Source organism: Anguilla rostrata, chromosome 4 (genome assembly GCF_018555375.3).
Source record: "Anguilla rostrata isolate EN2019 chromosome 4, ASM1855537v3, whole genome shotgun sequence".
In the NCBI taxonomy this organism is placed as follows: Eukaryota; Metazoa; Chordata; class Actinopteri; order Anguilliformes; family Anguillidae; genus Anguilla; species Anguilla rostrata.
The window spans coordinates 4,396,757-4,417,900 of NC_057936.1; the positions used below are offsets into that span (position 1 = coordinate 4,396,757).

The 21,144-nt window shown below is 45.7% G+C and overlaps 1 protein-coding gene and 1 long non-coding RNA gene across 5 annotated transcripts in view; one reads left to right on the top strand and one right to left on the bottom strand.

Moving 5' to 3' along the window:
* Positions 1-13,562, top strand: part of LOC135252267 (uncharacterized) — a 33,031-nt gene extending 19,469 nt beyond the window's left edge. Inside the window, exon 3 of one of the 2 annotated variants that reach the window (XR_010329377.1) lies at positions 13,195-13,562. This is a non-coding gene — a long non-coding RNA (uncharacterized LOC135252267). Of the gene's footprint in view, positions 1-1,361; positions 2,659-13,194 lie in introns of those variants that run through there. The other variant, XR_010329376.1, reaches the window with a different exon arrangement.
* The window catches only part of pex5la (peroxisomal biogenesis factor 5-like a), a 99,774-nt gene that overhangs the window by 47,779 nt on the left and 30,851 nt on the right, over positions 1-21,144 (bottom strand). The gene's annotated exons all lie outside the window — the stretch shown is intronic.

The following is a 21,144-nucleotide window of genomic DNA, read 5'->3' on the forward strand; positions in this document are numbered from 1 at the left end:
AGACATCTCAACCTAGCCTGTATGGAAGGAGATACCATAGCATGAGAGTAGTGATGTGTGTTCTCAACCTAGCATATAGGGAAGGAGATACCATAGCATGAGAGTAGTGATGTGTGTTCTCGACCTAGCCTGTATGGAAGGAGATACCATAGCATGAGAGTAGTGATGTGTGTTCTCAACCTAGCCTATGTGGAAGGAGATACCTTAGCATGAGAGTAGTGATGTGTGTTCTCAACCTAGCTTATCGGGAAGGAGATACCATAGCATGAGAGTAGTGATGTGTGTTCTCGACCTAGCCTGTATGGAAAGAGATACCATAGCATGAGAGTAGTGATGTGTGTTCTCGACCTAGCCTGTATGGAAGGAGATACCATAGCATGAGAGTAGTGATGTGTGTTCTCAACCTAGCATATTGGGAAGGAGATACCATAGCATGAGAGTAGTGATGTGTATTCTCAACCTAGCATATTGGGAAGGAGATACCATAGCATCAGTGTAGTGATGTGTGTTCTCAACCTGGCCTGTGTGGAAGGAGATACCGTAGCATGAGAGTACTGATGTGTGTTCTCAACCTAACCTGTATGGAAGGAGATACCATAGCATGAGAGTACTGATGTGTGTTCTCAACCTAACCTGTATGGAAGAAGATAACATAGCATGAGAGGAATTAACTGTGTTGTGCTTCTTGCAGCTTTGCTGAGAAATTGGAGTAAATTTTGGACTTCTAAAAAATATTTTCCACCTTGCTTACTCTCCCGTTGTTAGCAGGTAGAGTGAGGGGAAATGACAGACTCATCACTTCCTCTTGCTAAGAAAAAAAGAAATTTGCAACAAGGCCCTGAGCGTTCGTCATGCACTTTTCTCAGTTTATTCAAAAACTCTTCAATTAAGCTTTGCTAGACCAACTGTAAAAAAACTTGACTTTGTTTGTTTGCAGCGTAAATAAAATTGGGAAAAAGCAAATGAGGTTGGAATCAACTGTCCTAAACTAATAGATGCTTACTTTCTTAACATGTCAGCAAACTACGTACCATCCCAGCGGGAGTCTGCTTAAACAAATGTGAAATTAATTATACGGTCGTTGGTCTGAAAGCGCCACCACAGCTTTGCTGGAGAGTTACGTTCTCACTAGTGCAGTTCCACTGACAATTTGTCAAAAATGTCATGGAAATGATTGCAAAAAAGTCACTGGATTTTCCTGTTCTGTCAACCACTGGTTTTCTCTTCCCCCCCAATACTGGGGAAAAAAAAAGTTTAGGGTGAAAATGATTCTAAGAGAATGCTTTGAACTCTGATGGTATGTGAGGTTATTTATTTATTCATACAGGGTAGTTTGACTGAAGACTCATGCTCTTTAACAGCAAAGCCGTGTGAAGGCCCCCTCAAGTAGCCTAAATCTGCATGTCCTTGGACTGTGGGAGGAAACCGGAGTACCCGCTACGGGGAGAACATGCGGACTCCACGCAGAAAGGCCCCGGCAGAGATTCGAACCCGCAACCTTCTTGCTGTGAGGCGACAGCGCTATCCACCGCACGACCGTGCCAGCCGTGTCAGACTCAAATCAACTCTGCTGGAGTTGATTTAACACTGAGAATTTTGGTGGTGAGGCTTTGTGGGGAGCATTGACAAGATAATCACTCTCTGAAAAAAAAAAACCCCCCAAAAAAAACAAACCCAGGCTTGTACGGAGAGTGAAGAAAAAGAAAAACCCATTTCACAGCTGTGTGCCGAAGTACATATTTAGGGCTTGATACCCGAGGACAGGTGACAGCTTGTCAAAAAGCCATCGCTACAGGTTACGGATCGGGGGCCACGGATTGGCCCGTAGGTTGCTACGCGAGCTTTGTTTTGTCTGTGCTGCCGAGCCCGGACGAGAAAAAAGGAAGGAGCACACTGCAGCGCTGCCGTCTAATTACTTCTCTGCCTTGGGTCCTCAGACGTCTTGTTACGGCAAAATTGATGATGTAGGTCCTCCCTCCGTCCGTGACTCCAATCTATTAATTGGGAATCCGCGGACATGATGGATCACTAGTGAATCATGGGAGTATAAGAAATGCTAAAAACAAAAAAGAAAAAAAAAAGTTTGACTAATTAAATTTCACTCGTGTGCTGGGACAGTCCTAATGGCTCATTTTTTTGTGCAGTAGACATTTCGTCTGTCCTTTGTTCTTTTGCAATTATGAGCCTGTCGTGTCTCTTTAGCTAACTGTCTCCTTGACATTTCTCGAGTCCTAAAACGTTTCGAAACTTTTCAAAACATTAGCTTCTGAAACCCCCGGAAAATCACCGTTGCTTTGAAAGGAAGATTAGTGAAATACAAACAGCTTTTCTTTTTCTTTTTTTCTTCCACAGGCTCGTAAATGAGCACCTTTACAATTTGCCCACGATGTCTGTGGGCCGTTTCCATGACATAACTGCATTGTGGCTGATGCACCTCCGATTGACACGTCTCTAGCACCGCTAAAACGGTGCCGATTTCTTTCTTTTCTTTTCTTTTTCTCCTTCCTTTCTTTGTTTTGATGGCTTTGCATCGCGCAAAGCTTTTCGTTCTAAGCGAAACCGGGCCAGGAAAGCTCTGAGTCCTCTCGGGCAGAAAATCACGCGAGTTCAGTGCGGAGACGAGCCGGCCTTTTTCAAGGGGAAAGGATTTCCTAACGCTCCGACGGGCAGCCTCTCCAGTTCGCTGGGACGTGCGGGGGGGGGGCGGGAGTGGGGGGGCGGGGGTGGGGGGTCCAATTAATGCATCTCACAGAGGGAGGGAAGCAGGGGAGGGAAGGAGAGAGGGAGAGTGAGGGGGAGAGACAGAGAGAGAGAGAGAGTATGTACGTACATGCATGTGTATAACTGCTTGTGTACATCGACGTGCTGTTTATTTTAACTACCTCAGACTGTAACCCGCCCAGCCTGTTTTAGCATTTGCTGTGATCACTCATCATGCATTCCCATTCTAACAGAATCTTAATATTGAACCTATTACACCAGCCCAGCCTATAGGGTGGGCTATAGCTGGGATGCCCTCTATAGCAGGGTCAAGAATTACAAGAATTCTTCCTATTAGAGAGTTCTTTATCGACACAGACACAGACACACACACATAGAGAGAGTGAGGTAGAGAGAGAGGAGAGGGGATGGAAAAGTGGTGTAAGGAGATGGAGGGAGAGGGAGAGAGAGATTCGTGTAGCTACCTGCTTTAACCCTGCAGTCTGCAGCCGTGAACAACCACATCAGACAGGAGAGAGAGAGAGAGAGGGAGCGAGAGAGAGAGACAGAAAAAGAGTCAGAGTCAGAGACCGAGAGGGATCGAGAGAGAGAGAGAGAGAGACTCTGGGAAAGGTCCCTGCTTAGCTACAAAGTTCAGCTGCCAAATGGGCTGCATTCGCTCTCCTCTGGCCTGCCCCTCTGGGAAGGGGGGGGGGGGGGGTGGTAAATGGTAAATGGTAAATGGACTGCATTTATATAGCGCTTTTATCCAAAGCGCTTTACAATTGATGCCTCTCATTCGCCAGAGCAGTTAGGGGTTAGGGGTTAGGTGTCTTGCTCAAGGACACTTCGACATGCCCAGGGCGGGGTTTGAACCGGCAACCCTCCGACTGCCAGACAATCGGTCTTACCTCCTGAGCTATGTCGCCCCATAGCTCGGGGTGACCCGCTGCACTTCTGCTCCACGTGCCTCGTCACGCCCAGGCAGTCACCAGCCTGCCCTGCACCCCCCATCTCCCTCCCCCCATGCAAGAGATCCCAGATAAACCTCCCTAATCCTTTACGGTGTGAGGTCACAAATGTGTGGTTAGAACGCTCTCAGCCGAAAATTCTAATGCTGATGTAACAAATCACTACCGGTAACTGAGCATTATAATGCTGATGTCACAATCGCTACCGGTAACTGAGCATTATAATGCTGATGTCACAATCACTACTGGAAACTGAGCATTCTAATGCTGATGTCACAATCACTACTGGCAACTGAGCATTCTAATGCTGATGTAACAGTCACTGCTGGTGATCGCAAGCAGCAGAGTTCCAGAACACTGACTTAGAATTTTGATTGGGAAGGGGAAAAAAAAGATTCCAAAAACACGTCATCTTCGAAGGGTGAAGGGCCCCCCAGACCGGCACAGTCAGCAGCCCTGGCTTCGGGATCGCCTGTGCGGCTGTGCGGCGCGGCTGCTGAACACAGGAGAAGTGCTCATTTCCCTCGGAGGAGACGAAAGCATGCGGTACAGCCTGTGCGCCGTGTCCAAGGACCGTGACTACCGCTGAGGACACATGGGTCATGTCCTCAGTGTTCCCTTTTCTTTTTCTCTTTTTGTGTCCATAACCAAAGCCTGCATTACATTCCTTGGTGGGAATCTAAGTTGCGATTAAGTTAGGAGGGGGATTCATTATTTTCTCAAATGTAAGCCTAATGTAGAGGCATGGTGTGTGCAGCATTTACACTGTGAAGTGCATCCTCAATGGAATGAACGGGGGGGGGGGGGGGGGGGGGGGGAAGGTGGGGGGAGAATGAGCATACTGTACCCTTGGCCTAACCCAGGTTTTTGTTTTAGCCCCAGCACCACGACACCTGATTCGCCTGATTAATTAATCATGCTCTTCAATCAAGACCTTGATGAGTAGAATCAGGTGACTTAGTGCTGGGCTAAATAAAATAACCTGCACCCCACCCACACCAGCCCTTTTCGGATAAGATAGGACACCCCCCTGGACTAGAGGGTAACCAGCACAGTGACTTCAACACCCTGAGGGATTCTGCCTGCCAACCTGCACTCATTGACAACTCTGTCAAAAAGTCTGACTGTGTGTTCTGTTTCTGCTGACGAAGCTCAACCTGAACCGAATCTTTCATAGTTTCACTTTATTAATCCCTTTTATGAATGTAACCCCCCCCCACCAATGAAATCCCCCTCAGCCACTTTTAGTAAGCCTGTCCAGCAAATATCGACACTGACACACTCAGCCTGTTAAAAGAGCTGTCTGGTACTGGGCCCTCACGTCCCAGAATGCCTTGCTCTCCATCTCTCCATCTCTCTCTCTCTCTCTCGCTTGCCCACCTCCTCCTCCTGACCAATGGAGGGGGTTGGACTTGACGACCGGCCACCCGCCACCCCTGACGTTTTACAGCGACGGACAAATCACTCAGTCGTTCCGCCCCGCTTATCCACTGGCAGCGCCCCCCACCCCCCACCCCCCCGTGACAGTGTCAGCGGGGGCTCTCTCTAAAGAGATGCAGAGCGTGACATGTTTATCGCCCGACGGCTCGGAGAGAGAGAGAGCAAAGCCCTGGCCTCGGACCAGGACGGCCCCTGGCAGCGCTCCACAGCCACGCTCAACGCTAATATACACATATATATATATATATGCCTGTAATGTAATGTAATATATACACACATATATATATATATATATATATACGCTCGACTCGCTCGACGATCAAGACGTGCGTCTGTCTGTCCGAATGGCCAAATCGTGACGTCGGGTGTGTTTGCCACGCACCTCTGCAATACATAAACAAAACCCTCGTATATCTGTAATGTGAGAGCAAAGGGGGTGGGGGCTGGGTGGGGTGGTATGGGGGGGGGGGCGGGGGATGGGGTTTTAATGAAGAAAAAACAGTTTGCCTGACAGAAATTATTTCTAAACTGCTGCGACAGGCAGTTCTATGCGGCGATAAGCTTTGATCCGGTTTTAAATCTCTCTCTCTCTCTCTCTCTCTCTCTCTGTCAACAAAAAGTTTTAAGGCTATTTGTTAAAGCAGTTGTTCTTCTGGGACGTTCCACCAGCCTTCGCATATTTAACTGACGCACTTCCGTGTCGTGAGAAGTGTAATGTAAAAAGCGCTGATAGACAGCAATGCATCAGAGTGTGTTTGTGGGCTGCTGGGTGGCTCATCCCGTTAAGGCGCTCTTCTATCGCGGTTGTAGGAATTTCTTAACAAAAGTGATGGTGTTGAAGGTAAAGATAACAAACAACAGAGTCAGGAGCTCCTTTGTATAAGTTAATAATACGACCGGTCGGGAAGAGGTACAAGTACAGTCTTCAAAAAATATAAAGTCCAATACATGAGTTTATATAGTTTTCAGAGACAAAGAACTGTCGTTCCAGCCTATGAGATCCATTTAATCACCATATGCAAAGGTTCCATTTAGCCAATCATCAGTTAGGATCTGGGAGTCCATACCAAGGCTGGCCATGCAGGCCTAGAGGTCCTCTAATCCCCTAAAGCACTTGACATATACCACAGCTGGAGTCTGTCTCCTCTAGCTTACATTGCAACAGGAACATGGCATGGGGTGAAACAGCGTACACTTAGATATATAGACTTTTAGAAGTACACTCTCAGAAGTACGTTTATCAAGTTACCATAAGGTCTATATGATATTTTATATGATTGCGTATATATGAATGCGTACATAACATTTGCTGCAAGTCAACTTTTTAATCATAACCCTTCACGGTGATCTTCGTTCCAGGTCCCGGTGGGCCACAGGGTCTGCTGGTTTTCGTTTTCGCCTTAATATCAGCGACCAGTTCACACCTGAGACACCAGGTGAGGTGAGTTAACTGTGCAATCGACTGCTTTAATTGATCAATCGAGTGTCGAGCAACAACAAAAACCTGATATAACCCTGCAACCCACCAGGACCAGAAACGACGATCACTGTTCTAATACACGAATACATGGACCCATGGTCATCAAGAGTACCTTCCCTTGCCTGTAGATTAGAATGCAGACCTGGGTCAAATACATATTTGTTTTGGATTCCAATACTTTTCTACGCTTTACTGATCTTGTCTGGCATATTGGAACCAATGAAATACTCTCAAAAAGTGCAAAACCCTGGTCATATCGGCAGGCTCAAATACACCAGACAAGATCAATATCAATCAATCAATCAATTTTTATTTGTATAGCGCTTTTAAAAAAGGAGCTTTGTCACAAAGCAGCTTTACAGAGAACCGGCCCCCAAAGAGTAAGCCTAGGGCAACAGTGGCAAGGAAAAACTCCCTGACGGATAGCAGGAAGAAACCTGGAGCAGAACCACCAGACTCAGAGCACAGAAAAGTATTTGAATCCAAAAACAAATACAATATTAAAAATGTAAAACAATTAAGGATTACAACTTTAGAGTATTTTTTTGTACTACTGATATTCTGGGTTATATTATGGATTGTATAGGATAGGCAATAATAAGCCTTGGGCTTCAGCCTATTCCTTTTCCGGTCATTGATTGTGTGAATTTTATTGTGTGAAGTGGATTAGTGTAAACATGTATGATGATGTATGTTGCATATCCACACAACTTGTCAAATTTTGTTCCTTACGATGTGTGACCGAAATAAACTATATTCATTCATTCATTCATTCATTCATATTTGACCCAGGTCGGTTACATTACATTACATTACAGGCATTTAGCAGACGCTCTTATCCAGAGCGACTTACACAACTTTTTTTCATAGCATTTTACATTGTATCCATTTATACAGCTGGATATATACTGAAGCAATTTCGGTTAAATACCTTGCTCAAGGGTACAACGGCAGGGTCCTTACCCGGGAATCGAACCTGCGACCTTTCGGTTACAAGCCCAGTTCCTTACCCGGGAATCGAACCTGCGACCTTTCGGTTACAAGCCCAGTTCCTTACCCACTGTGCTACACTCCGTCCTCATATTTGACCCAGGTCGGTTAGAATGCTTTGAGACGCCTTCTCAGTCGTAAACCTGGCTGCGCGTCATCCGCAGGCATTCTGTGTTCGGCGGTTGCGCTACGAGGAAGTCTCGGTTAGCGTAATTACAGGGATGCGTGGTGCGGAGCGCAGAGCACTTCAGAAATCAGTTTCGGGGATCACAGGATTCGTCTCTTGAGGGCGCGGTCCACAAAAACACGCGGTGTCGTGATTGAAGGTGCTGATTACGAAAAGCCCTGAAAATTTATGAAAGACTGTCAATCAAAAAGAGGAGAGAGGAGGGGGGGGGGGGAAGGCTCTGATCTTCTGGAGTGGCACTTGTGGGTGGCATCATCAGAACACCCTTGTGTGTCACCCGAATGGGGGAAAAGTTAATCATCCGAAAAATCGCAGAGTGGAACTGAGTGGATCGTCAGGGTAAAGGCGGGGGAAAAGTGTAGAGGACTTCCTGTCGGTTTATGCCCAGGGCTGGCATTGCACGCCGTGCACTAGCCTTTTCATATGTGTTCTGTGAAGTCCTGCCTAGGACAAAAACCTCTGAAATAAAAGATTTCTTATTTTACTTTCTCGTAAAAGTCAAAACGAAGGACATACGCATATTTTCCCCATCCACATTGAGATTGACATTTATTTTGCAGGAGAGACCTGGAGCCTACATGTCTTTGGACTGTGGATACTAACTGTCCCTTGTAGAAACCACATATACTGCTGTTATGCTGAAATAAAATAGAGTATCATATAGTTAGTTCAGTATTATAATATTGTTAATCTGATCAAGTTACGTTGGTTGTTAAGTGTGAATGCAAGTAAGCATTTTTTTACATTACATTACAAGCATTTAGCAGACGCTCTTATCGAGAGCGACTTACACAACTTTTTTTTTTTTTTTTACATAGCACTTTACATTGTATCCATTTATACAGCTGGATATTTACTGAAGCAATGCAGGTTAAGTACCTTGCTCAAGGGTACAACGGCAGTGTCCTTACCCGGGAATCGAACCTGCGACCTTTCAGTTACAAGCGCAGTTCCTTACCCACTGTGCCACACTCCGTCCATTTAGACTGCTTTAGGTAGCTGCCGGTTTTATTTTTTTGCTTTTAGCACAGCGTCTATGATGAACGTTTCCCTATGAATTACAACAAAATGGCCGACGTCGTTTTGCACAACCAAAGGCTTTTAGCCACATGGTTGTACTTAGCTAAACATGTACATCAACAAGCAATCTCTTAAACACAACAACAGTCCAATATTAGCTAGATATAGCTGGACACAGACTGATTGCTCTCACCCTTTTCTGCTTCATAGAAAACAACAACAATAATATGTAATCAGCTATTTATAACTATTGACATTCTTCAATATTTGTCCTGCAATACCAGCACAGATAGCCAGATGGTCGGCTCCAAAGCTGCTGCTTCTAATGTGCAAGACGTTCCCGTTGATAAGAGAAGTTTCCGGAGTTTCCGAGTATCCGCAGTACATGCGCTACACTTGGCCACACCAGGAGAGGGGGAGCTAGAACGTTCAGTGTTGGGAATATCGAGTGAGCCTTCAGTTAGTCAATAGTAATATCTGTTATACCAAAGGGCGGCCAAATCTTCTGTAAACAGACCGGACGTTAAGATGTTCCGTAAAACCTGGCTGTGAATTGAATATCAAATTTAGACAGTAGTGATGAAAAATGGGGGCTGGGGGGGGGGGGGGGGGAAGAGCAAAAAGCAGACAAGTCATGGTTCACAATCAGTGACAGCATACACTAAAGGCCTGCATTTTCAACAGGGGGTCCCCCTAGGGGTCCTCGAAGGTACTGTAGGGGGTCACTGGCCAGACTTGATTTGCAATGACTATGTGCAGTATACTTTTGGGCAAATATTTCAAAATATAAAACCTTTTTCAAAGTTTAAGCCCTCATAACTCATGATGGGGGGGGTCTCCCTGGATGCCTTTGAACCTGGGGTAGGGGAACCCTGGATCAGAAAAGCTTGAAAATCCCCTCTGTATTAAAGTTATTAAGCAAAACAAAGACAATCTGACCGATAACTGACAGTGATTCTGTGGACTGCATGAGCCCCTGTTTAACACTAATGTTAGGAAGGAGCAAACCACTGAAGCACAGAAGAAGACGAGCAGGAAGTCAGTCGTAAACGATACTCTGGTAGGATTCACCGCGCATCACCGTCTGTGGACAGGTATTAATTAAGCGGCGCCATGAGCGCTCGGAGAACAAGAAAGGTAGAGCAAGCGCAAAAATAAACAAAAAGAAAGGGAGAAAAAGAAGAAGAAAACTCTGAGAACTTGAACAAATTAACTTGACCTGGATCACAGGGAATGAGCGTGTGCAGAAAAGTTTTCACAGGTGCAGCGGGTTCTGAGCTTCTTTTCAGAACACGGAACGCTCGCTCTTTCGCAAACTGTCGTGACGTTCCGGAGCGTTCTTTCGTTGTCAAGTCAAGGACTTGCACGTGCCGAGTGCGGAAGTCTTCATGCGAACGCAGGGTGTTGTTGTTGTCTTTCGATTAATGCGATCACGTTAGTTTTTATTTGGCAGGATTGTTTTTGTCTGATTCTGATTAGGCGAATGTGATTTCAGTGCTAGTTTGTACTTGGCAGGATTGTTTGTTTGTTTGCTGAACAGGTTACTCTACAGGGTTGGAGTCCTGATCTATGTGGTCACTTCTGGCACTACGATCTTTACTTCACTCTAGCGTGTTTCTTTTGCACCTCTGCACCTTGAACTAATGCACTTGTTGTACGTCGCTCTGGATAAGAGCGTCTGCTAAATGCCTGTAATGTAATGTAATTAATAACTTTGACGTGATTCAAACGATCCGAGTCAATGTGACTGCTCCTGACCTGCGAGGTGATTGGTCATTCATATTTTGTCAATAATACCGGTGAATTACGTCCCATTAGACCTCGTTGTTATTTTTTAGTCGTGTGAACAATGCAGGTAGAATCGTTAAGTTAAGCTATTTGAATTAATTTAGCTGAGTAGGCAGCAGCTCCTGCGCCCGTTTGGATAAATCCCGTGAAAAACCGAGGCAGGTGAATTCAAATGAATGATTGATGGATTTGAAATTTGCGACGATGTGTGAGAACAAAAGCGTAGTGCAGTGAAGATTAGTCAATGTGTGGAATAGCCTGCCAGGTCACGTAGTAGAGGCAGAAACTCTGAGAATTTTCAAGACTTGATACGGTGTTAGATAGCATTGAGTAGGTATCCAGAGCGCTAATTTAGTCAGCAAAATGGCAAGCATTTTTTGGGTGTATGGCCTGTGTTCGTCATTTTATGTTTTATGTTGTGTTGTGTTGTGCTGTGCTGTATTGTGTTGTGTTGTGTTATGGAAGAACACAGGATATACTGGCTTATCTAAGATTGCTGGAATCCATAGTCTTTATGAGTCATTTCCAGGTTGTCGTATTGGATTGCAGTCTTGTAATAAACAAAAGATCATATGCTGGCGTCTCTACTTCCCCACTATTATAATAATGCTGTTTTTGGGTACAGGCTGCTTTGCTAAAACCCCTGTGCCTTTTGAAAATTTTTATTTTGCTGAGCCAACAAACCGAGTTCTTCTCTTTCAACGAAACGTGGAGCGACGAGCCGGCAGAAAGATTCCAAAAGCCTTAATGACCAAAATAAAAAGAGCGATCCCTCTTCAGAAGTCCGGGCCTGACATTCGACGTCCTCCAGACTATTCTTCTGGGCCCACTTAAGGGCTCTGGCCTTTCATCAGCTCCAGTGAGGGCTGCTCTTTCTGCGTCAGCTCCGGGGGATCGCTGAGTGAAGCGGCATCAAAGCTAAAAATACCGCCACAGCCGCCGCCGCCGCCGCCGCCGCCGCCGTCGCCACCTCCTCTCAGGCCCAGTGCATTACCGCCATCAGGCTCATCAGGCTCAGAGGGATGCATCTTTAACGACGCCTGAATGTTTTCTGGAAGAGGAAGTTTACCTGTGTGCACCTGGAGGACTGAAGGACCACTTTCATTCCCTTACTGTCGGGGGAGCCAGTGTAGTAGTGTAGCGGTTAGGGAACTGGCTAAAGGTTAACTAGAGGTTGCAGGTTCAATTCCCAGGCGGGGGGGGCACTGCCGTTGTACCCTTCAGCAAGGTGCTTAACCTGCATTGCTTCAGTTATATGTGTGTCCGGATCAGGACGACTGCCCAGCCGTGTCCCTTTAGGTCTACCTGCAGGTTTTCACTTCTCCAACTCTCCAGCCCCTCATTCAGCAGTGAGAGGTAATAACAGGGGCTGCTAATCAGCAGAATCAGGTGTGCCAAATTAGGGTTGGAATGAGAACGTTCCAGACTGGAGACAGGATTTGGCAGCCCCCGATTCAGATGCATAAACGGATACTGTGTTGGAAAATAAAGAGCGAACATCCGCGTGAGTTGATCTGGATAAGCGTGTCCTATTGCCTGTATTGGTAAATGGACTGCATTTATATAGCACTTTTATCCAAAGCGCTTTACAATTGATGCCTCTCATTCGCCAGAGCAGTTAGGGGTTAGGTGTCTTGCTCAAGGACACTTCGACACGCCCAGGGCGGGGTTTGAACCGGCAGCCCTCCGACTACCAGACAATCGGTCTTACCTCCTGAGCTATTTCGCCCCTGGTAGAATTCCATGCCAGAATAAGAGCACGTTGAAACAGAGCTTGCACTATTTAGTATTACAGCAGCATAACCCTAACCCTAACCCCCCCCAAATTTTTTTATTCTGGAGCTATAAAATCCCCAAAACTGGAACAACAGCCCCAAAAGAACGACAGTTGTGAACACAGTACAGCTGATTTAGCTTAATTTGGCGCACATCTAAATGTAATTGTGTTGAAATAGTGTTATGTCTCATAAAATGTGGGGGGGGGGGGGGGGTTGGGCGGCTGTAAACCCGGGCCAAACACAGCGCCCCCCCCCCCCCCCCCCCCCACCCACCCCAGGGCCCCCAATACCGCTACTCGACAGGTTAGCGGGATCCGTGAGTAATGAGAAAGTCAGGCAGGTGCTGGGTTTGTGCCGACTCTGCCGCGGGGGAACGCTTTTCATGCAGAAAACCCAAAAGAGGACCCCCCCGAACTCAAAAGATCAAGTCTTCCTGAGGAGCTTTTCTGTAACAGATGTTTTTTCCCTCTTCTTCAGTGAAACACACACACACGCGCGCGCACGTCTGTTACTCTGGAGCGGAAAGAGCCGGAATCACTGCATATTCCCAGATCGGGAAGATCACAAGGGGGGCAGGGGAAGGGGGGGGAACTATTTCGAATTCACATATATTCAAAGATCGAAGCAGTTCAAGGTAGGTTCAGTTGTCAAGTGCTTTCTGAGATCAGAGAGCTTCTGCTCGCCTAATGTCATGAGATTCAGCTGTAATAAATGTACAAACTGGATTTCAAACCTGACACACATCTTTTTTTTTAACGGTTTACACTACGTTTGATCATCCGATCGACACGCCAGGCAGGACTGCATTAACGTATGGAACTTTTCAACTCATTTTTTTAGATTGCGGCTTGAAGTTAAAAGTCAAGTTTGTTCGTCGTTGAGGCCATCGCGGTCAAGACGCTCGCGTCGGACCGCGGCACGGTGCGGCTAATTGCGCGGGCGATTAATTATGCAGATTTATGCTTACTTCAGCACACTCTGGCCCCGCCCCCTCTCCCCCATAATCACCATCTGGCGCCCCCGCTCCAATGTCACGGCGAGCTGCCTCGCCTTAAATTTATAGCACCGGCAAACAACCTTGGGCCCGAAGGCTTCGCGGGGGTGCGCTCCGCCGACATCAAAACACGACCTCTGCGTGACCTTTTCCCCTCACTTCCCATGGCTGCACCTGAGGAGGCGCAGCGCCGCAGTGCATTGTGGGCGACTGGGTGATGTGTCATGGTGTACCAAAAAAAAAAAAAAAAGTTTGTACACACAAAATTTGTATAAAGTTCATTGTACTGAAGTATAGTTTTCTTTAACTCGCTCAAAGCCTTGGTTTTTCATTGGGATGGAGGGGGGGGGTTGTAATTATTTAATTCAAGCAGACAAATACAGGCAAAAAAGTCTCCCCTCTGTGGCCTACAAAAAGTTTCTCGCAGTAAGTGAAGCTGTGCAGTGTCCCCCACCAGCTCAGGTCCTGTGGACCTCCGGTAGAGTAGTGAACTCCTGTTCTGTGCCTGTCACACCGAAAACCTTCACTTATTTAAGGGAGGGGACCGGCCCGCTTCCAACACGACCGACTGCAGGGTTCCCTTAAAAGTGCAGACTTCTGTCTGTCGCATAAAAGTTAGATTTAAAAAAATTTTTTTTTTAAAAAGGCTTAAAGACAGTTCCGCACGATGTCTCTGGGACCAGGTCCTCCTTGCAAACCCCGGCCAGATAACGGTTTGTAAACAGGAGGGCGTGTGATCAGAACCAACCGTGTGTCAAAAGGCTTTGTTACCAGGGCCTACAAAAAAAAAAAAAGAGCTTTGCTTTGTCAGAGGAAACCGGCGTAGAAATTATTTTTTTTTTTGCGCTGAATTTGTCTGTCTGTTGACTCCGCTCCGGTCAAACTACACCGCGGGGGCTGCACAGGGCGGTTTCATCCCCTTTCTGTAATGCTGCTGGACCAGGCTGTGGCTCAGACTGCCGTTGCAAATGCTCTAAGGTAACATTTAACCTTACTCTTCTCTGATTTGCCACACGACAGGCTGCAGGTCTGTGTGTGTGTGTGTGTGTGTGTGTGTGTGATTCATTGGTGCGCAACATTTGTATTTTTAAATTCCTCTCTTTTTAATTCCAGGGTTACATCAGACTGATGCAATGCTCTGTTGTGATGTCGTCTTACATTCATGTGTTTACACACACTACATGCCGCATCTGAGTGTGTCATTAATGATTAACTTACCTTCTATTTTACTTCTAATAAACACCGCTGCTCATTATCTTGAGCGGTCCTGATTGTTCTAAAACAACATGTACCTGTAGAAATGCTTCTTCGAGGCTCTTAGTTTTTCACCTGCTATGAGAGATCCACACTTTTAGTCAAATCAAGTTCTGATATATTGTTAAAAAAAAAATTTTTTTTTTAATTTTATGAATCGTATTTGCAGATCCCGTGTTCCTTCTGAGCAGGTTAAGAACCAGATGAGGGCTCTTTTTCAAGAGGCAGTCAATAAAGAAACCAAAAAAATAAAATAAATATATACATCCGTATAAATGGATAATGTCTAAAAAATGTAAGCAATATAAGTCGTCCTAGATTAGAGTGTCTGCCAAGAAAATAAATAATTCATTAGTTTGCTCTTATTCAATGTGCTGTATGCAGTCACACTTTAATTGCCGCTCACGGTGAGAGTAAAATGCGTATTTTTATGCTTCGCATTTGCATGCGAGCAGACTGCAGTTAGCATGCTGGTGACACGAAACAGGAAGCGGTACAAATCCCAGGGAAAAAAAACATGCATTTAAAAATAAATCCAATGTGACACTGAGCCAAATGGAAAAAAACAGCTACTTTTGTTTTTCTGATTGTTTAGCATAGGGCTACTCAACTCCAGGTCCTAGGGGACTATAATATTCTGCTACCACCATGCACTACTTCACCTGACGGATTTAAACAAATGAGCTCGCTTCCAGGACCGAGGAGGTAAAATAATTAGTGAAATCAGGTGGTGTAGTACATGGTTGGAGCAAATGCCTGCAGACACTGTGGCCCACAGGACCTGGATTTCAGTAAACACTGCGTTAGCATCGCTGTTCAACAGCTTGTTTAGTCACATGGCAGGGTCCCGAATTTGATGCCACACCATAGCACCCATCCTCACAGTAGAACAGTGCCTTAACAGGATGAGCCACCCAGCAGTGCCATATTATGTCTGTGTATGGTTGCTATGGAACCATATATTAACGTATCAACACACAATGTATGATGTTTTTCGCGTTTGTGAGCAATATTTTTATAGGAGCACCATGTCCTTCTTGTCTCTAACCACGGTACTCCTCCATTCTTCTACAGCTTTTCTTATTTTCGACCGCTTGCTAAAATGATCATACACAGAGGAGGAACGAGGGAGGAGAAATGAGGGGGGGCGAATGCACAGCTCACACTTTCCCAAACCCCCAAACTCCATTTCGCCATAGCTGACTCCTGGCCTCCAACACGTCCGTTTTCCAGGGGACCGGAGGATGCTGCCGCGTGCGTTTTCATTTTCCTGTCGACCGGACGGCCCAGGAAAAGGTTTCCGTGGTTCTGAGACCTCCTTTCCTTCTCATGTGAGGGAGGGGGTTAATGAATGACTGTTCCATGGGTGCCCCCCCCCTCCCCCCCCTCCCCCCCCTCCACCACCACTCCAGGTGTAACCTGATTACCTCGCCTTAGAAATTCCAATTCATTTTCGTCGTTGACCTAATAACCCGTCGCGTCCCAGTTCCGCTGCCGCGATTCCGCTTCCCTCTCCCCCTCCTCCTCCTCCACCGCCACCGCCGCCGCCGCCAAGCTACGCCGAGCGCTTCTGCTGACGCGGTCGCAACAAACAAGCCCCAGTAATGAAACAAAGCAAAAAAAAAAAAAAAAAACATATGCCCATGTGGTGCCGGCTATATTGGATTACTCGCATCATACAGTTTAATATAAGCTTTATTGCTGGGGTTGTCAAACCCCTCCCCCCCCCCCAGTCCTGGAGGGCTGCAGTGACTGTTGTGAGTTTTGCGGTCCCCTTTTTCAAATAGCTGCAGATTTTGGGGGGGGGGGGAGGGGGGAACCCTGGAGCCTCCACAGCCAATCAGAGCCTTTCAAACTGCTCCTGAAGCAGTTTGAAAACCAGAAGACTTCCTGTGTCCCGGACGTCCAGGATGCCAGGAAGCTGGGTGGCGGTACACCCTGATTTACTGAGTTTTTTTTTTTTTTTTTTGGTCCAGTAGTTCACCAGAAGTGTAATTTGAAAATTACTGCTTTAAGGTTGAAGGCTCAGGAGATAAGGCGTGGGAGGGGCTTTTAAAAAATGTGCTCCATTTGGCTGTCAATCCAGATAATATACAGTATAACTGGTATTAATTATATCTAGATAACATTTAACTGTTTAGTGGTGTGAATTTTATCATAACTGAATTGCTTTCGTTGCTGGGAACATGTTTTTCTTGTCCATGTCCAATATGAGCTTAAACAGAAAAACTGACCCAAGACCAGGGCCAGTGATTATACAAGAGTAGAAGTACTAATCCCAGATCAGCACTCTTACCTCTGTCCGTATCATAAACTTAGTCATTATGAGATAAAGGCTGATCACAGATCATTGTGAACATTTACAAAGCATCTTGCAGTAGATGTGACGATCTAGGATCAGGGCCTGTGTTCATAAAACATCTCACAATAGGAGTGCTGATCTAGGATTAGGGACTGTATTCATAAAGAATCTCAAAATAGGAGTGCTGATCTAGGATTATGGACTGTATTCATAAAGAATCTCAAAATAGGAGTGCTGATCTAGGATTATGGACTGTATTCATAAATAATCTCAAAATAGGAGTGCTGATCTAGGATCAGGGCCTGTATTCATAAAACATCTCACAGCAGGACTGCTGATCTAAGATAAAAGTTTCCCCTCTCCATATCCCCAACCTTATCCATTAGGCAAAGCTCATCCTAGATCAGTCCTCCTAGCCTCCGATGCTTTATGAATACAGGCCCTGTGCTGTCTGTAATCCCGCCGGGCGGCGGCGGCGTCTCTTGCAGGGAAGAGCGGTGTGCGGGATGTCACGTCCCATGCTTACCGCCGGGGCTAATCCAGTCCCGCTCTTGCGCATGCACCGCCATTTTTCCCGCCCGACGTTTTGTGTGAGTCACCAGGTGAAAATCGCATTTGTCCGAGCAGCAGCAGCAGCCCGGCACTGCTCACCTTGAGCGACTTTGGGTGATTAAATCAAACGAGGGGCTGCTTCCGTGCAGCCGAGGATCATGGGAAGCGCCCCCAGGCAGCGGCGCTTTATGTGCCAGCAACCTCCCCGGTGTCAGTGTCCCTAAAACTGGAGATCTCTTACTAAGCATGCTGTGGAAAGCTACAGGACAGCTCTAGCCTTTTGCTGTCTGACCTGAGTGCACTGTTACTATGCAGAATACAAAGTGCTCATTTAAATGAATCTTCGACACAGACTATATCCACTACAGATATGTAGATGTATATGAATTATTTACTTTCACTCGTTTTTTTCAGAGCACATGACTTGTTTCAGTTACTGTCCTTGTGCGAATTGCAAATGTGTTGCTTCCACCCAACGAAAGCAAAAGTCACCTGCAAAAAGGAGGAAGAACAGCCGCAATCTGAAAGGCAAAGAGGAATCGCATTGCATACCATTTGGCCAATGAGCCACATTCCACCAGAAAAGATGGGTCATTTTTTTTTTACACATTTTACCTTACTTTTGTTTTGTTCTGTTTAACCCTCCTGTTATGTTGCGGGTCAAATTGACCCTTTTTAAAGTTTGAAAATCTAGGAAAAATACTTATTTTTTCAGTATGAAACTTCTTCTACTGGCCTTAATTAGTGTAATCAACATTTTAAATGAAAATGGTTCATTTCATGTATTTGCAAACCCCCCCTGTATGGGGATTGACCCGGGAACATTTTTGCTGTACCTAAAAAATGAACAGAACAGGAGGGTTAACAGATCTTCTTGAAGTGCCAATGGGAATGCTGATTCCTCCTATTCAAACAGGGTTCTCCATTAACGTTAAGTGCAGGATTCTTTAAATTCCAAATTAAGGGCACTGTACGTAACTCTTGGACAGGGACTGTCCACCCAGATTGTGTTAACTAAGTGAATGAATGGAAGCATGTATTAATATTAATAATTAATTCATAATTAATGTTCTGCATGAAAAGGTGAGAAAAAAAACCACCCGGCCCATTCAGGTTTTTACCATGGGAGTGCATTGGCATGGTAAACTGGCAACATGCATAAGAGGTAAGCTCGAACCCGGCCCTTATTGTCTGACATGAACACCGTAGCCCCTTTGCCACCAAGTGGTAGGAACTGAAAGTGGGCTGGAGCTACCCACCACTGGAACTTAAGTGGTTCCTGGAGCATGTTAGTCTTTGTGCTTTGTGGTTTGTAGACTTTGCCCGCCGCAACATTTCAACTCAGAGAAAATCTATTTTAAAAATATTTTCCCCCTTGCTGTCTATCGAGCGTCATCTCTCAGGTTGCAGGGGTTGTACGTTGATCTGTGCCGCACGGATTGACTCCGCAGAAAAGGCACACCGAGCTTAAGACCTGTTTAACATCCAGGGTTACAGGCTGAGCTGAGTGATTAAGCAAACTCTACTTAAAAAAAAAAAAAAAAAAAACCCCTGAGCTCAAGGAGAGGATGACGAACGTCAATAGACCCTCACAATCACAGAGCGCCCATTCTCTCTCACTGCGAGGAAGACCGGATGAAAATAGGGCCCATTTAAACGAAGAGAAGACGCGCTTGCACCGGGGGGGGGGGGGGGAGGAAAATGAATGAATAATAACGCTTTATTCTTTATGTTGATGGCGCTGCCTGTTTATGCCAGTAAGTGGCATTTGCCGGTTTAATAGCCTTTAATCTGCGTGTAATTTAGGCTGCCGAATGCCGCTTTCATCCATCTCCACGAACGACGACGAGGCCAGGCCGCGTTAACCGGGTCCCATCCCGCGGCTTCCAAAATTAAGCTTCAGCTGTGAGTGATTTTTACCGCCTCCTGCACACGTCAGCCGGTGCTCGACAAGTCACACAGGCGCGAGATCCAATCGGTCATCCAGATAGAGGGATTCAGTGCAGACTGTACCAGGTAATAATGTGTCATTTTTATTTCAGTTTTTGGCATTAAGATGCTGTTTTTCATAGACTAAAATACCATGTGGTGAATGTGTCTTTTATCAAGGGATATGCATGTAGATAATGCTCCATACAGATGCTAATAAGGTTTAAATATTCAAAATGAAGAGAAAATCCTTGAGGGATCACGCACGCAGGTACGCACACACACACACATGCACAAACACAGTGGATGGTATTTCTCTGGTTTGATTGTTGAGGTCTTTGTTCGCAGTTTGCTATGGGCAGGTGTTTGTACCTTTATTTAACTAGGTAAGTCACCTGAGAAGTCAAATTTATTTTGCTCTGACAGCCTGGAGAATCAAAGTGTCAAGGAAATGGAAGGGATTGTGTAGCCAATCAGATTGAGGATGATGATGATGGTGGCCAGCTTTAGATTTTTTTGCAAGGAAAGTGAGTCAGAACCTCAGTTCAATGTCTCCTCAATAATTCAGTGTCTCCTACAGTACAGTGTTCCTATTGTGGCACTGAGGCGCTGACAGAAGACTGCCACCTACTGGCCCAGCAACACATCTTCCAGAAGCAACATAGTTTCCCTGGAATGCATTTTCACATTAACCCTTTGAAGAGTAGGCTTTTGGAATGTTTTTTTTTTCCAGAATTCTAAATCATAGTTCTAGAACTCCATTGCCTTCAGTTACCAGTAGTGACTGTGTCATCAGCGTTAGAATCTTTGGTGAAGAACATTCTAATCACATATTTTCGGTCCTACACCTTAAAGGCTTAATCGCTGAAATATGGTTTTGCAGTCTTACACAAGTGCATATAGTGCGTATCAATCGGTGCAACAAGACCACATGTGAAGAAGCTCTCATTGAGTTGTGAAAGATGGTCTCTTATCTTTTAAGTAGAGTCCTTGCTGATATTTCTCTCCCTTTCCACAAGCCAGCCCATAAAGGTGTAAAAACCAGGAAAGGGATAAAACCATACATCCTGTTGCGACGGTCCTCCATCCATGCACGAGGTGAGTCATAGTTTCTGTAGTCATTCCTGTTGCTATGTAGCAGCTGATTGCCCCAAAGAAAATCAGCCTCCATTTTTACTAAGCACACATTATATTTTCCTTTCGCAAGGTCACCATAGTACAAATGTCGCCCAGGAGTCGGTCTAAAGAGGCCTAATTATCCATTGCCCGCATTTAATGAATGCCCTTTGCACACCGTACATATTTTAGGCGGAACAGCGGAATAGGGGAACCCTGCGCAGAGATTCAACAAGCGAGGCGGGACAGAATAAGCCGCGAAACGCAAACCGAGTGAAATGTCCCTGAACGATAGATTAGACGCGGCACATTCGAAAGCTAAAAAATGAACACGACTCACTCCGCACATACTAATCCGCTTTCGATGTCTCAAAAGGGCCTTTCTTAATCATTTCAGCAGTCCGTGATGCAGCCTATTCCATATCATTTTTCATAGGATGACGCCTTTGAACGTGTCCTGTTCAATTGGAATGTAACTGTGTAGAAAATATGTGCTGCATAATTACTCCACAAAGGGAAAATACCGTATGTTCAGAACTGAATCTACACACACTGGCCGTCACTCTTGAGGTTTCAGCACCATGGACAGTTCCACTCAGTATTCAGACCTGTACTCAACTCTACATTAGTCCTTAATTTTTAA